This window comes from Protopterus annectens, chromosome 3.part1 (assembly GCF_019279795.1).
Source record: "Protopterus annectens isolate FY-2018-M chromosome 3.part1, PAN1.0, whole genome shotgun sequence".
NCBI lineage: Eukaryota > Metazoa > Chordata > Ceratodontiformes > Protopteridae > Protopterus > Protopterus annectens.
In genome coordinates, this window is record NC_056732.1 from 1,417,649,833 (window position 1) to 1,417,667,589 (window position 17,757).

At 41.0% G+C, this 17,757-nt stretch overlaps 1 protein-coding gene across 2 annotated transcripts in view; it reads left to right on the forward strand.

The window, feature by feature from the left end:
* The window catches only part of LOC122798496 (metalloreductase STEAP4-like), a 112,412-nt gene that overhangs the window by 91,888 nt on the left and 2,767 nt on the right, over positions 1–17,757 (forward strand). The gene's annotated exons all lie outside the window — the stretch shown is intronic.

Consider the following 17,757-nt stretch of genomic DNA (forward strand, 5'->3'; position numbering starts at 1 on the left):
TGTAGGTCCCCAATATCTTTATTTATGAGGTCCATGATGATCCTTTCCATAGCTTTGCAGACCAAGCTAGTCAGGCTTATGGGGCGATAGTTTCCAGGATCCATTGAGGCACCACCTTTGTGGAGAGGGACCACTGTTGCTGTATGCCACTCTTTGGGTACATATCCTGTAGTAAGGCTAAGATTGAACAGTAGTTTTATGTTTGGGTTTAGCTCTTCTTGGAGTTCATGTAGGGCAGCCGGGACACCATCTGGTCCCACTGATGCTGTGTTTTTTGCTTTGGAGAGGGCGGCTCTTACCTGAGCATCTGAGATGTCAGGGGGGGCAGCACTTTGTTGGGATAGATATTTGCCCTTTTGGTGGGGAGAGGGTGGAGAAGTTTGCACTGAACCTGTCAGCTAGGATGTTGGCAATGTCTGTGGGCTTGGTGTATTTTTTGTCATTTTGAACTAATTCTGAGCATATCTGGGAATTCCCACCCAGGTTCCTAACATAACTAAAGAAAGCCTTGTGATTATCCTTAGTGTCCTGTGCAATTTTTCTCTCGAAGCTGGCCTTAGACGATTTTATGAGTGCCCGTAGTTTTTTGCTAATACTGATCAGAGATGCCTTCCCTTTTTGGGATTTTGCTCTATCATGTAATAGCTTCCTCCTTCTATTGTATAGTTTGTTTATGGCTGGGGTCCACCAGACAGGACGTCTGCCTTTGTAGGATTGGGTCTTGGTTTTATTTGGGATTGCATGATCCATGCATTCCTGAAGGTGTTCATAGAATGCGTTTATAAAGGATTCTGTGGTCTGGGCCGTATTTTCCACAGGCCCGGGGGCTTTGAAGGATTTCGCCTCGGTTTTGAGGCGTGTGAAATTTGCTTTAGAGAAGTTTTTCACTGTGGTTTTCTGGGCAGGGGGTGGGGTCGGGATGTGAATATCCAGTGAGATTAGTTTATGGTCTGATCTTACCAGTGAGGGATACACTTCTGGTCTGGTGCATAGTGTCCCCATGTTGGTGATGATCAGGTCCAATATGTTTTCCCCTCTTGTGGGAGTGGTAACAAGTTGTTCCATAGCATTTGAGTTTATAAATTCTAGGAACCTTTGGGCTATGGTGTTTGAGCTAGAGTAATGCTCCCAGTCTATGTTTGGGTAGTTGAAGTCGCCCAATATTATGGTGTTTGGAGAGACCTTCATATTTTCCAGTATTCTCAGGAAGGCCAAGTGGGGTTCCTGTGTTTGGGAGGGTGGTCTGTAGCAGGCTATAAACTGGAAGGCAGTTTTACCCACAGTTAGTTGCACATGGATAGTCTCTGATGCTTCGTGCTGTGCCACCAACCTGGAGGTGTGGGTATCTTTGACGAATATTGATACTCCCCCTCCTTTTGTGGTTCGGTCCAAGTTTTGGGGCCGAAAAGCATGGTATGAGGTATAACCTGGTAGTGCTGGGGTGCTCTCGGGAGCCTTGAACCAGGTTTCTGTTACTGCACAGATACCGATGTTCTCCATGCTAAGGAGAGTTTCGAGTGCGTGCATCTTGAGGTTTAGACTTCTGGCGTTGAGTAGCATTACTCTTAGTTTCTTATCCCTTGTGATACCTATGGAGGTGGGTATGTCTTTTGAGCCTTGCCTAAAAAAGGCACTATGGGGGTAGCAAGAGCCTTTGCCAATATCCGAAAGCCCAGGGGTGACAGGTGCAAGCCGTCGGGTTTACTTTACATGGTCGACAGTTCAGAGAGTCGACTTTCATATGGCCGAGACCATATGATCGACTTTCAGAATGCCAATCATGTAAAGTAAACAGTAAAACACACAAACACTTACTGTAAACTGTTAGCAGGGGGCTTCACCCCCCCACCCCCCCATAACTTTAATATACCGACTTCGAGATTGCACTACAGTGCGAAAGTGGGAACATTTTCCATTCCGTACTTTGCGGAGATAGCGGTTCCCCATGGTCGGCTTTTCAAAAGTCGATCATATGGTCTAGACCATATGAAATTCGACTTTATGAAAAGTCGACCATGTGAAGGGGACCCATCTATAGATATATATATATATATATATATATATATATATATATATATATATATATATATATATATAGATGTAGGACTATTGAACGAAAATTCAACAGTCTGAATACACTATCCTCCAAACACACTTTAACGAAAGCGCTTTCACTGAAAAAGCGCTTTCATTAAAGTATTTTAAAAAAAACATTACATTCACTTTTTTTCAGTGGGGAAAGCCCCCTGCACCCCCCACACCCCCCCTACTTTTATATTATCACTCTGAGGTCACACTACAGTGGAGAAAAGGGAATTTTCCCTTATCTCCACTGTAGTGCGATCTCTGCAACAGGCATAGTTACGCGAAAGTGCTTCTTCGGTGAAAAGCACTTTCATGTAAGTATGACCGGCTGTTTCATATGCGGTGAAACAGCCGCTCGAGCATTAGTCCTGGACCTATATATATATATATATATATATATATATATATATATATATATGTGTGTGTGTGTGTGTGTGTGTGCTGCATACCAAAACATGAAGTATGTTCAGAGTTAAGTTTGTTAGGGTTACTTTAACAATTTCCTATGTCAAAGTCATTTCACTTTAGTACTATATGTGTTGCTTTTAATAGATGATGTATAATTCTAATTTGTTCTTTCTTAAATGTTCATTCTGTTGCTTGTTAATTCTCTCCATGACATATTTTCTAATGTATATTTTCTTTCTTTCTTTCTTTCTACCCTTCACCAGACTTACTAACTCTTTACTTTGACATACTTTTTTGTGGAAGGTCTGCTGGGCTAAATATTATAAAATATGATTACGCTTGCTCTGTATGCCGTTGTGTACACATTGCACTAGAGCTGCCGATTTAGTATGGTGAAAATATGGCTCATTAATGCTAGCCCTTTTTCTGGCTTTTTTTTTGTCTTGTTGAACTATTGTATGCTTGCATTCTGAGTTGCATTACACTTTTGTCATAGTGCAAGACTGGCACTTTGCCACTGAAATGTTGAAACATTCCAACCATTATGTCAGAAATGCACTTTCATGCTAGTCATACTAAATTACAACATCTGCTAGAAATTAGTCCTGTGTGTACCACTCCTAGAAACAAGTGAGGTTAAAAACACTGACATCAATAACTTTTAAACTGAGACTCAGCAGACTTGTTTTGTATTCTGTAAACAAACTGCACAAGTAGCCTGGAGTGATGCCATTAAATTTTGGAGAGTCTTTTGTGTACAGATAAACACAAGCACACACACACTTATGCGTCAATATTTGTTACTTCCCTAATTTTCATATTTTCTTATTTGTATTAATGCATCTGGAAGTAACTTTATATTTTGGATTTTAAAATGTTATTTTTTAACAGAGTAAATGTAAGCTCTGTTGTTAGTAAGTAACCAATCATTAAATCATAATGGAAATATTATTATTATTAGCTTTGCCAATGCTCTAACCCAGATTAGCTGTCCTCACTTAACCTAGATCTCTTTTCTCCCCATACTTATCCTAGCTTAACAACTTAACTTTTATCTTCAAAAGACTGAGCACAGTATTTCCTTATCCAATCTCTGACCATATCTTTAACCCTTAAACCTCTGTTGAAAAGACAACCTAGGGTAGGAACCTATAACCTTAAACCAGAACATTGTATAGTAATCAAGCTCAAAGGCTGCTTTTGTCCTTTAACCTAACATGCTTTATAAAATTTGTATAGGAACTGTTGTATTTTTTGTGATAGCTACTGCTAGACTGTTTTTGTTACGATATATATTGTATATCTTTCTCCTTAACTGCACTACTAAATGTAATAATATGTAATATTATAACATGTATGTAACCTTCTGTCATTGTGGAGCTTTTCTCCTCGGGCCTCCGCTGAAAATCGACATGTATCCAGTCGGACGATCCCGGTCAACAAATGTAAAATAAAATAAATAAATAAATAAATATTAATTGAAATAAACTGATTTGGAGAAAAAACAAATTGCACCACAGGCTATAGGCATGAGGTTATTAGTGTGATGGTACCAGTTTGCAATGTGTAGTAAGAAATCTGTTCATATTGTGCAGTAAGCAATACAGTAAGTAAAACAAAGACCCCAATGTGGTGTGTTTTATTCTCTGCAGACTAACTTCACAACAGAAAAATGAGTTTTGATAGTATATGTCTTTGTCACTACAGCAAAAATGAATCTATAGAATATCAGTCAAAAAACTGAGGTGTAAATCTACAGCTGTTGTTGGAATTTCATCAGCTCTTTCATGTATAGCATTTGATCCTGAGCAAGTTAGATCTCCACTGTTGGAACAAATATGAGTTATGTAGTGCAATGACGTTCAGCGAAGTGCACAAAAGTAAGAGCTGTCTATCTGGATCCTAAAGCAGTAAATAAAATATAGCAGTGATCTTGCAGTACACTTCAGATCTTTTTTTTACATATTTCAGTTTTTGACACGGTACATTTGTTAATGTAGTCTGAAACAAACTAGATGCAAATAATTGCTTGTCAAAGAATTGTAAAAAATATTGATCAAGAGTGCCCACTACTGCTTTCTAATCATGTTTGGCTTCATATGTCAGTAGCAATCTGATGAAGGATTTCAGCCTCGAAACATTACTGTGGTCAAATTTAGACTCATTGATACTGATTCAACAGAGGATGTTTAAATGAAAACTGTTTAGTAGACAACTGCCTTATTAATCATTAGGTCAGTCGTAGCATATTATTTAGTTAATTAGTTATTTAAGTTTGTTAATCAGGGTAGAGCAGTGATCACAGATAAGCAATTTCAGCCTCACCCTGGGGAAAAATATCAATAATTATTCATGCATAATGAGTACTGGTAGATACACAAAGGAAGCAAAAATAGATATTAGCAGTATCAGTTAAAGTACTGTTAACAGCAGTTTCATAAATTGTTAGGTCACCAGATAAAGAATATTTACCTTGACAGTTATGTCCTTGGTGGTAAAAATGGCAGAACGGGGTATACCTTAGAAAAAGAAAACCTGTGTTTTGGAAGTTTGACATAGGACACTACATGTCACTATGAGCACCTAAATAATACCTCTTTATATAACAAGGTCTGTCTGTTGCTGCTCTGTGTGTCCCGAAACATCAGTAATGCTTTAGAAAGTATTCAGGATGCATACACTGACAAGGCAGTACCCAATCTGTTTTATGTTGTAAGTCAGCTCTTGGCTTTTTGTCCCAGCTAGCTACAAATTAACACAGGAAGAGTAGCACCAGCAGTGTGGTTAAAATGCAGGTAGGCAACGCTTCTATGATGGACCTACCATGTCCTGTGCTATGTCCTGCAAGACAACTGGAAGACAAGTGGAAAAACTGGAAAGGTCACAGCATTTTTAACTAAAAACATCAGAGAACTAATTTGTCTTAGCTACCTTCTTCTGGCTTTTCCCTGTTAGGGGTCGCCACCATGGAACTCCGGTCCGTTAATGATTGGCAGTAGATTTTTACAGTGCAGAGGTGCCAGCCCAACGCCCAACCTTTGACAAAGGCACACCCATTCACGCATGTCTTTCAGACACCACTCGACTGCAGGGAGGACATGCAGACTCCACACAGAAGGCATTCCAGCCAAGAATCAAACAGGAGAACCTGTTGCTGTGAGGTGACAATGCTACCGCTGCACCACCACGGCATTTTGTGTTAGCTATCTGCAGAGACTAAAAACTCTCTTGCTTGCTTTTTATTGATCTGTACCAACTCTTACATGGTGATCTTTGCCTCACCTTCTTGGCAATAAAAGATTGTGTCCTGATAGGCCTCTTCCAACTCAGAATTACTTGTAGTAATACAAATACTTGCTGCATAGGTTCATACTAAGCTAACTGCCCTTACAAGCCTAGTCAATTATCCCTTGTGAGACTCAAACCCTGCACCTTGTGCTTGTAAGGCAAACACCTTAACCATTAGGCCAACATTCATTGCAAGATAAACAAGACTTCTTGGAGAAAGAGGATTTCTTACCTAAGGAATTCCTACCTGTAGAACAATTTTTACTTGCATTACAAACAAAATAACACATGTTCTTACTTCACGTTCTGCTCTGATAATTGAAAAGGTAACTACTACTTCACTCTTGGGGTATCATGTTTGACCATCATTTCACAAAGTGGCAAATCTACCCATTAAACTCTCTGGTCACATGTCTAAGCTGCATATGGCCACCCGTGTGCCTGCCTAACAAAAACCTATGAATCAATAACTTTAGAGTCTAATAACTCAGAGTGAGAACATGTGGAGATTGAGGTGCAGACTTTAGATAAACAGGCCACTTAGAGGTGGCTTGGGGCTTCACCCACCTGTAGTGGCTATGTTGGTTCATATTACATTGGACAGATAGTTTCCCTGTAGTGTTAGGGGATGATAAGCATGTAAAAGAGCATGCAAGCCTCGTCTCCTTAACCAGGTAGCTGCTACAAGACAGCAAGCAGCCTACCGGTAGCCAGCAAGGTGGCCCACAGCTTACACCCTGGTAGCAGAATGGATGGGCCAACAAGGCTTCCTGGGCAGGAACAAATGGGCTACTTGGCTTTTGTCTAATCCAGAAATGCTCAACTGTCACACCATGGGATAAATGTGTTGCTTCTATAGAAGTAAGTGATGCCATGGAGGGGGCCCTTGGAGGTGGAAGGGTGACAAAACTCAGCCACCCTTTCTATAAAGAAGAAACTTCCTAACATCCCCTTTAAAAATACACAGGTATTTGTAATCATTGCCTCCTTCATCCTCCTTCTGACTTTTTCTTTTGACATTCAGACAATTGTGACTATTTTTCTGGTAATCATAAAAGCCCACATCCATCCATCCATCCACCCATCCATCCATCCATCCATCCATCCATCCATCCATCCATCCATCCATCCATCTATCCATCCTCCATCCATCCACAGCCCCTTTTCTCATTTTGCATATGATGTTGGGGTGTGACTTCAAAAGTGACAAACTTCTAGAGCCAAGGTGTTTTCTCTTATTTTATAACATATTTAAATGATGTCACCATTCATCAAAACTCGTACCACTTTCTCCTTTAATACAGTTAATTATGCACTTTGTACCCTCACCATTAATGGAGCCTTTGTGTCTCTGTAAGACTGCTAAAGGCTCACATAATGAATAGGATGAGGTTGCATAAATGCATTTAACAAGTGAAGTAAAATATTCTCAAATCTTGAATCAAATCCAATGAGAAAACACCCTATAGTTTGTTTGCTTTACTGTGCTGGGTGCTGCAGTTAAGATTTGTTCTAATACAAACCCTTAACTGGTAAGCCATAAATGTATCTGTTTGCTTTCTTGCATTTTAAAGCAAAGCTCCACCCATCTCACTAACTTCCTTAGCACAATGCGCACTTTCCTTTATCCGGTCTTGCATCATGAACAAACATTAACATTCTCCTGTGAGAAAAGGGAATATAATGTTAAGCCTCAGGGATGGTTGACGGAAGGATTGAAAGAACAAAGATTTATAGATGTAAGAAGAGAGAGAGAGACACACTGAAAAGATAGCATCTACCTTTTTCAGACAGGCAGTAGGCTGGATTATTTTGTCATAGAGAAGATCAAACAAGTTTGCAACAGACTGTCATCGACATGCTTCAGACTGTGCTCTTGTAACTTTGTCAATAGATGTGGATCAAAATCAGGATAGATTACATACATGGAGATGGCCTTAGTATAAATGAGTACTTAAACAGCAGGAGCTGTTTAGAAATGCTGTGAATGTTGGGATTGATAATACCCCTGAGAATGGTGTTCTTCCTGATGTCCTTCAAGGATGCATCTGCAGTCATTACAAATGGGTTGTCCTGTCATCAGGCAGCCCTTCGGTCGGCCGGATTCCAAAGTCTGGGTCTGGCTTCGGCTGGAGTCGCACTTCACCCGACGTCATTGCGGCAGTTTTCGGGTATAAAGGCATCAGCCAACGCCATTTTCCCCAGTCTTTCTTGCCGCGTGGCGCCCGAAGCAGAAGCTGTTCGCAAGTGCCGGTCGGTCAGATCCAGAGATTACTACTACCGAATACTACTTCGAAGACTTCTATAAAGCTAAGTACCCCGTTGGGGACTCTTTCTTGCCTCAGCCGATGTCAGAGAAAGTTAATAACTGTTTAACTTGTGGGAAACAAATACCTCATAAGGATTTCCACTCCTATTGCATGCATTGTTTAGGCCCAGACCACGACGTAGCAGCTTGTCTAGCCTGTGCTTCTTTTAACCGGCGGACGCTGAGACGTCGCTCGGACTTTGCTGAACAGATTTTCGGCTCCGAATTTGCCTACATTATGCCGTCGGATCCTCCGACTACACAAATAACTAAAAAACGCAAAGAAAAGGACCGACAGTCGCGGTCTGCGGTTTCGGCTGAAACCACGGCCAAGCAAACCACGAGTGTCTCGGTTTTGGCCGAAACCGAGCAAGCGGTTCTTTCTTCAGCCGATAACTTGCCTTCTACCGAGGCCTCTTCTATTCTGGTAGAAACGGCTTCTGAAATCCAGCCTTCTGTTGCGATTTCACAGGATTTATCAGACACCATCCCTCTAGATATTTCTACTCCTGCACGTGGAGCTGCTAGGCCTCCTCCAGCTATGTCTATTAAGGCCTTTGCCAGGGCTAAAGCAGCCAAAACTTCCAAACCAGTGGCTGCAAAGCCCCCCTCTCACAGGCCCAGCACCAGCTCCCATATGCTTTCCTTGGCACAGGATCTCATCACTTTAATCCGTGGATCCCAGCCTCATCCAGACAGGGCCTCTCTCCCTCCTCCAGAAAAGAGACCTAGAGCAGAGCCCCCTGAGCCAGTAGCCACAGATGATTCTGCTGATGATTCAGAACACTCAGATCCTCCTGAGGCTTCTTATTCTCCTTACGAAGACTCCGATGCTGAGGAGTCCATCCCTTCAGCCTCTCCTCCTGAGGAATTTTCCTTTGGGGAAACCTTGCATGCTATGAGGGAACAATTCCAGTGGTAGGGCCAAGATTTCTCAGACTCAAGAAAAAGGCTTAGGACCTTTCTACACTTACCACAGCATAGGCCTTTAGCTATTCCTCCAGTTCTATCTGTTGTTGATGATGCATTTAATGATGCTTGCACTTCTCCTGATACTTTACCTCCGGCTCCTGCTAAACCAGATAGGTACTACAGGGTCCCGGACACTCATCACCACTTATATTAGGCCCCTTTTGCAGATCCTGAGACTATCTCTCAGGGCCCTAAAGCCGTAGCAGCTACTTCTTCTAAAAACCCCCTCTGAAAGGGATTCCAGGTCCTTAGAGAGATGGGGTAAAAAAGTTTACACCTCTGCTACCTTGTCAGCTAGAGCTTTGAACTGCCAATTTCATATGATTCAATATCAAGAGTTTATGCTTGACCAGTTAACTAAAAAGCTGTCCTCTGAAGAATCTTTAGATAAAAAGTATGTTCAAGAAATGTTACATAACATTCAGCAGGTTAGTAACCATTCTTTAAAATGTGGCTATGATGCACTGGAGGCTTCCTTTAGATCAGCCATGACGGGCACAGTTATCAGGCGGCATGCATGGTTGAAAGAACAGGCATTACCAGACCATATCAAATCTAAGCTTTTGGATGCACCTATGGACAAGGTCAATTTATTTGGTGCCCCCGCACAGCAAGTTCTGAAAAAGATGGAAGAGAAAGCAAAATCTGTGCAAACAGTAAAAGATTTCTTACAAGTTCAACCTCCAAGGTTTAGCAGGAATTGGCCCTCCAAGAATTGGTCCTTTCCGGAGTCCTCTAAGGCACAAAGAGGCAGGAATAAGCGCTCTAGAGGCAGAAACCAATCCAGAGGTGCCTACAGGGGTCGCCAGTGGCAGGGTAACAACCAACAAGGCACGGACACAGCCACCACCACTACAACAACTCAATCACAGTGACTTGGCGGTGGCACCGCCTACCAGGGAACAACAAGAAGCACCCTTAGGCGGAAAGCTAACCTTATTTTCAAGAAACTGGCACTGCATTACAAGAGAAAAATGGATTTTGCAAACTATAGACCAAGGTTACAGGTTCCATTTCCATACTCTACCAGGAAAGAGAGGAATGCCGAACCTACCACATACTAAAAGGGCAGAAGCTCTAAAACAAATATCTCAATTATTAAGAATGAGAGCTGTGGAAAAAGTACCATCTATAGAGCAAGGGAAGGGATTTTACTCCAGGCTCTTCCTGGTACCAAGAAAAGAAAACAAATGGAGGCCTATTCTAGATCTGTCCGCTCTAAACACATTCCTCATTGTTCCAAAATTCAAAATGCTGACTCTACAGCAGCTTCTTCCCATGCTGGGCAAGGAGTCTTGGCTGGTAACTCTAGATCTCAAGGAGGCATACCTGCACGTCCCCATAAGACCAATTTGCAGAAGATACCTCAGATTTCTTGCAGGATCAGAGCATTATCAATTCTCAGCATTGCCCTTTGGCTTATCTACTTCGCCCAGAGTGTTCACGAAATGCCTGGCATCAGTAATCGCTCATTGCAGACTTCAGGGAATTCAAATCTATCCCTACCTGGATGACTGCCTGATACAAGCGGACAACAAAAACAAATTAACAGAAGACTTACAAAGAGTCATCTATCTGCTACAAGCCCTGGGATACACAGTCAATACAAAAAAGTCAAGGCTGATTCCATCCCAAATAATAACTTTTCTGGTGCAGAACTGGACACATCACAACAAATGGCATTTCTAACTGCAGAAAAGAAAGAACAACTTCCTCTCTACTTCTTGGCATTAACAAAGCAGAGCCACCTAACTGCAAGAAAAGTGTTACAAGCTCTCGGCTTCATGGCATCCTGCATAATTCTGGTCCCTCATGCCAGGCTTCATATGGGAAAGCTACAGTGGTACCTAAAGAATTTGTGGTCTCAGCACAAGCACAGCCTGGAAACCAAAATTCCAATGATCCCATGCCTGAAGCAAGAGTTCTTATGGTGGGCTCAGGCCTGTCAATCAAACACAGGACTGCCCTTCAGCAAAAGTCATCCAAGACAAACTATCACGACAGATGCCTCAGACCTCGGTTGGGGGGCACACATGATGGACAAGTGCATTCAAGGCCTATGGACTCAAGACCAACTGCATCTGCACATAAACCTAAAAGAAATTATGGCAGTAAAATTGGCAATCCAGGCATTCAGACCTGTTCTCCAAGAAGGCCAGCTGTTGATAAGGACAGACAACACCACAGTTATGTGGTACATCAACAAACAGGGAGGCACACACTCATACCCCCTATGCCGGCTGGCACTAGACCTATGGGATGTGGCTCTGGGTTACAACCTTCAGTTACAGGCAATTTATGTACCAGGGAAGGAAAACATTCTAGCAGACATATTAAGCAGAACTACAACAGATGCCCACGAATGGATGCTGCATCCGGACATCTTCAAAGACATCACAAGGAAATGGGGATTACCACACATAGACTTGTTTGCATCCCCATACAATCACCAGTTGAAGAAATTCTGCACAAGGACTTACCACCCACTTGCTTGGAAGGTGGACTCCCTATCTTTCAGTTGGAAAAGCTTGACAGCATACGCATTCCCACCACTTCCTTTGATGCACAAGGTGCTTCTCAAGATCAAAGAGGAACATCCGAGGATCATTCTGATAGCCCCAGACTGGCCAAGACAACATTGGTACCCACTACTGAGGAGCATGTCCAGGGAACAAATATGGAAACTACCACTGATCCCATTACTGCTGACACAGAACAACTACAACATTCTGCATCCAAGCCTAAAAACTCTGCAGCTAACTGCCTGGAACATTACATGACAGAAATTAACCCAAATTTATCCCAAAGGGTTAAGGACATAATCCTGGAGGCTCGTAGACCTTCAACAAGAAAGAATTATGCAGCAAAATGGAAAATATATCTCATCTGGAGTGCTGCAAAAGGGCAAGATGTGACACCGGTGAACATAGCCAACATCCTGGAGTACTTGGCTGAGCTCTACCACACAGGCCTGTCCTATTCCTCCATTAAGATACATGCATCAGCTATTTCAGCACAGTACAGCTTGCATAATCCTGTCTTCTCGCATCCTCTGCTCAGACAGTTTCTGAGGGGAATTAAAAATGTAAAACCTCCCAGGAAACCTCCATTGCCAGCTTGGGACTTGAACTTTGTGCTAGAAAAACTGACTCTACCGCCTTTCGAGCCAGCAGCTACAGCAGACTTACAATACCTATCCTGGAAGACTGCCTTCCTGCTGGCAATAACTTCAGCAAGAAGGGTCTCTGAACTACAAGCATTAATGGCAGTACAACCCTTCCTGATCTTCCATCAAGGCAGAGTCTCCATGAGAACAAATCCTACATTTATGCCTAAGGTGGTATCCAGAGTCTCTTTAAATCAGGCTATCCACCTTCCTACTTTCTACCCCAATCCACAGAACAGGGGAGAAAAGCTCTTACATACCTTGGATGTACACAGACAATTACGCTACTACCTGGACAGGACAAAAAACAATAGAAAAACTGACCAGCTTCTGGTAGCTTATGCAACAGGAAAAGAAGGAAAACCAATTTCTAAACAGACAATCTCCAAATGGATAGGAAATTGCATTAGACTTTGTTACTCCTACCATGGAAAGAAAACTCCAGAGAACATCAGGCCTCACTCCACAAGGGCCACAGCCACTACCACAGCTTTCTTATGAGGAGTGGCTACCAAGGACATAATAGAGGCTGCTACTTGGACCACCGTGCATACATTTGCCAAGCATTATAACTTACCCCTATATTCTAGATCCCATGCTGGCTTTGCCACTGCTGTTTTGCAAGGGATCCTGACTACACCATAATGTATTCTCATTTCCTCCTCCCCTAGTTTAGCTATGGTATTCTACCCATTTGTAATGACTGCAGATGCATCCATGAAGGACATAGTACAGTTTTGTACCTACCATAAATGTAGATGTCCGAGAGGAATGCATCTGCAGTCGGGATTACCCACCCTCCTTCCCCTCTGAGGTACTCCTAGGGTACTTACCAATCTTCAGCTAGCTTGGGGGGGATCTATTATGGTGTATTTGTTTGTATATATGTACATACATGTTTATTTTGTGTGTTTGCTCTCTACTATTTGGAAACTTTGGCATTTATCCAAATTTAGCCTACCAAGAGGGCTCCTGGCATCTGGGGCAAGAAACACTGAGGAAAATGGCGTCGGCTGATGCCTTTATACCCGAAAACTGCCGCAATGACGTCGGGTGAAGTGCGACTCCAGCCGAAGCCAGACCCAGACTTTGGAATCCGGCCGACCGAAGGGCTGCCTGATGACAGGACAACCCATTTGTAATGACTGCAGATGCATTCCTCTCGGACATCTACATTTATGGTAGGTACAAAACTGTACTTTTTATGGCAAGAGAGGTTAGAAGTACATTTGTGGGCTTGTCTGATGGTGACAGAAGGTAAGAACAGGCAGGAATTGGATAATATTGTGCTGTATTTAGAAAAATTGCCTAACGGAGTTAAAAGATCTAATATTGTGATGGATTAAAAATGTGCCCTCTCTGATTATTAAGACAGTCTATATCTTTAACCTCATATGCAATGTGCTAAAATGGAACTCTGTGCAAAGCTTCCATTTCAGAGCTGTTGCATAGTTAAACCGTCTCAATGATAAACCCTGCATGCAGCAGCTTTCTGAGTAACTGAAATTAATAAAAAATAACTTAAAAAAAAACCTGCGACATTTACATTCTAAATTCACAGGGGTGGATGTGTGTGTGTATATCATGTATGATAGCGTCAGTTTGAGCCAGATATTCTAACTGTAGAAATTAAAGACAAAAATTTCAGAATGCTTACTTGTTTAAAATCTCTAGTTGTTTCACCATTCTGTCAAAACAGGCAGTCTCACTTTACTTTAAAATAAATCAGAAGTAACTTGTAGCATCCAAATACAGCTGCTAACTGCAGTTTTGTAACCGTACATATATTTAAGGCACTGTAAACAGCTTTGCTATGCAGAATGATGCAGGCTGATTTCACAGTCAGCTTTAAAATCACCTGTCCACAAATGGGACTGAAAAAAGTGTTTAAATTTATTTATTTTTTTGTTTTGTTTTTTTATTTTTATTTTATTTTTATTTGCTGACACATTATACGGTGGTGTGTGGGCACTTGCACTCATTTGCATCTCCAAGGTGCTTGGTTTCATGACACATGACCAGGAAGCATGCTGGCATGTGTGCAAGAAGTGCAAAAAAAAAACATGTGGATTTAAATTATTTTTTTTTACTAAACTGCACCGGCAAAAAAAGTGAAGACATCAGAATTGCAAATGAACAGTCTACAGAACTGGATTGTGAAGGCAAGAAACTGTTTAAAGTTAAGTTTACATTTGCAATTGGCTTTACAGGGGGAGTTGGTGCAGTTAACAATATGCAGACAGAAGCAGAATGTTTAAGCAGAAGTGACTTTTGGTGGTTCCAAGGGGACTAGAGTGTGATGCATGAGGCATGGACATAGAAAGAGAAATGTAGAGAGCAGGAAGTGGACAGATTAGATTATAAGGATGAAAACATGTATGGTTTGCCCAATCAAATAAGTGAGACCTTTAATTTATATTTGAAGGAATATATCAGAAATATGAGGGGTATGGGTAGAAGGATGATTTCAAAGTCTAGTGTATAGAAGGGCAGTAGCTGAAAAGGACCATTTGAACAGAAATGTACCCATAGGTCAATAGTTCATTAATACCTGTGACAGGCCAATCAGAGCACAGCCTCTGTACAGAAGATGATTAATAAATATGAACTGGAACTTTATTCCATAAATGTACCATTGACTGTGTTAAATAGCCTGTTGTTAATGTTGTTCTAGTCTTATCAGTTCTGTAGGTATAACCTGTATCTCTAATTACTTATTTCAATAATTCAGATTTTAATAAAATACAGTATTTTTCATCCCATAGTTATTTATAAATTAGACATAATTTTACCCTCAAGTACCTCTAACTAATTGTAAAGAGACACCAGTTTTCCAACCCTGTTTGTTATGATATCTCTTCACCTAACGACTCTCTTTCTAAATTCTCATTGTATAACTTTCAGTACTAGGCGATCTCTCCTATTATATGTACAGTACAACATGCTGTACTCAATGACGGGGCAAACATATGATGTAAAGAACAGCATGCTTATCTTTATTAACCTTCTGTCCAGTTTGATTTAACCATAAACCTCTTTGATGCAAATAATAATTAAAACAGTTGATATCTTCTGAGTTAGCAACGTCACATCCTATTTTAATATCATCAGCATACTTAGCCATTGATAATTTATTCGTAGTAGATATTAGCAAAAAAAAAAAAAAATTTAACAAAATAGGTCCAAGGACGAAACCCGGGTCTATATTATAACATCGAAGTCTAAAAACATCGAATGTTATAATATCAACCCCATTCAATCGAAACACCAGAAAACCGAACAGTCAGAATAGCAAATTTTTTCCCAGGGAAAAAATTTGCTGTTCCAACAAACATACACACACCTCAAGCACACCAAAATAAATAATCCACACACATATACTTCACAAAACCCTACAGTAAACCAGACATACACCACTATCTACCCACTTACCTTAACCCAACCCTAACCGCCCTATCGCACACTCACCTTACCTGCTCCCAAACCCTAACTCACCTACCCCACCCTAAACCTCACGTCCACACAATCGCACATTTACCTGACCCGTGCCCTAACCCTAAATCACCTAACGCATGCCCAATCGTACACACTCACATTCATTCGCACACTTACCTTAACCCGGTCCATAACCTTTGCTCCACAGTTGAGGAAATAGCGAAGCTGCAGAAATGGCCCACTGAATACTTTCCCTAGGAAAGTATTCGGTGTTCTGCAGCTTCGCTATTTCAAGTGTTCACTCTACTGGGTTCGATATTATAACATTCAAAGTTTTTGAACTTCGATGTTATAATATAGACCCACCGAACCCTGGGGGACATCTTTATTAACTTGTACCCATTCAGATATTAAATTTCTTATCTTTACCCTTTGGTGTCTTCCACTCAACCAGTTTGCTACCCAATGGATAATTTAAGGATTAACCATCTGCTTATGCATAGCATCCAAGATGCCAGAATAGGTTACGCTGTCAAAAGCTTTCGACAAATCCAGATACACCTGTACAACAGCTTTCGACAAATCCAGATACACCTGTACAACAAACATATAGTGGATATGCCAGGTTTTTATGATAAAAAAAAAATTAGACCACAATAAATCATTTCAAAACTTTTCCCACCTTTAATGTGATCTATAACCTGTACAATTCAATTGAAAAACAAATCTTTTAGGGAGAAAAAATATAAAAAATAAAAAACATACAATAAGCTGGTTGCATAAGTGTGCACGCCCTTAAACTAATACTTTGTTGAAGCACCTTAAGATGCCTGCCCATATTCAACTTTAAGAAAATATATTTAAAAGTGCATGCATCCCTTTCCAAGTACTTACCAGTGCTTACCTCACAAGTTGAGCAAGGCTGTACATGGCGATCCTGGTTGTAAATACATGTCTACCCAGCCAGTTATTAAGACTAGCCCTTAAAGAGAGTCAAATCCATACTTTGACCTGTAGAGATAACATATTCTGTAGGTTGGGAGTACATTGAGTTAGAAGTCTGTCTATCCAGTGACTTCTATTTGTTTGTCTAGATTTTTTAGGCCCTTATTGTGAGTGTTTGCAGAGCCACTGGTTTTACCGGGAAGCGGAAGGTCATATAGGACTGGGTCTATTTTGTCTTGAAAAGGAAAATAATGGACACCTCAGAACAGCTTGTAGACCACTGAGTATAAGGAGGGCTTGGTTAATCTGTCAGGATAGTTGAAATATTTAAGGCCTTTGATTTTCTTGGTAAGACATCTTTGGGACTTTTCTAGCTGCGCAATGTTTCAGTTTCTACAATCCAAAGAGGCATTGTATTCAATGACGGGTCTGACAAGGGAAGAGTAAAGTGGTAGCATGGCTTCTTTGGATCTTGAAGATATTCCCCTGGAAATTAACTCAGACAGATAGAAGGATTTCCTGATTATGGTGAAAACATAATCATTGAATGAATGAGAATTGTCCCCATCAGAACCCAGGTCTTTTATTTCTTTGTCTGTCTGAAGAGGAGTACTATTTATAATATATGAGGAGGGTACAGCTTTTTTACTGAATGCTATTGTGTTGCACTTTTTTTGCATTTAACTTGAGACCATTTTCAATACACCAGTTCTGATGGTCAGAAATGTCACCACCTTCTTCTCCTGGTATCTTGTCCTAATATTTATTCTTTTGATATTACTTTCCATTGTATTCATAATATAGACTCTCTTTTTATCTGTTTCTTTATTTTTGCCAGTTAAGACCAACTAGGAGCACATTATTTTGTTTTTCCTGGAGGGCTCTGAGAATACTGATCAACTTAAATGATTGCTCAGATTCACATAATGCTCACTATGTGATTGAAGGAGTTAAACCAAATCTACAGAATATGTTTTTTATTAACTGATTCTAGACACCAGCTTATGCGCTATACTGAGTCAAGAAAAAGTGTTTGCCTTTTCAGAAGCCTATATGCAGACTAAGCTCTCTGCACTCAGTCATAGGTTTGTTGTGGTTGGCACTAATTGTTACAGCTGAGCAAGCAAACACACTGCCTCATCTGCCTTCA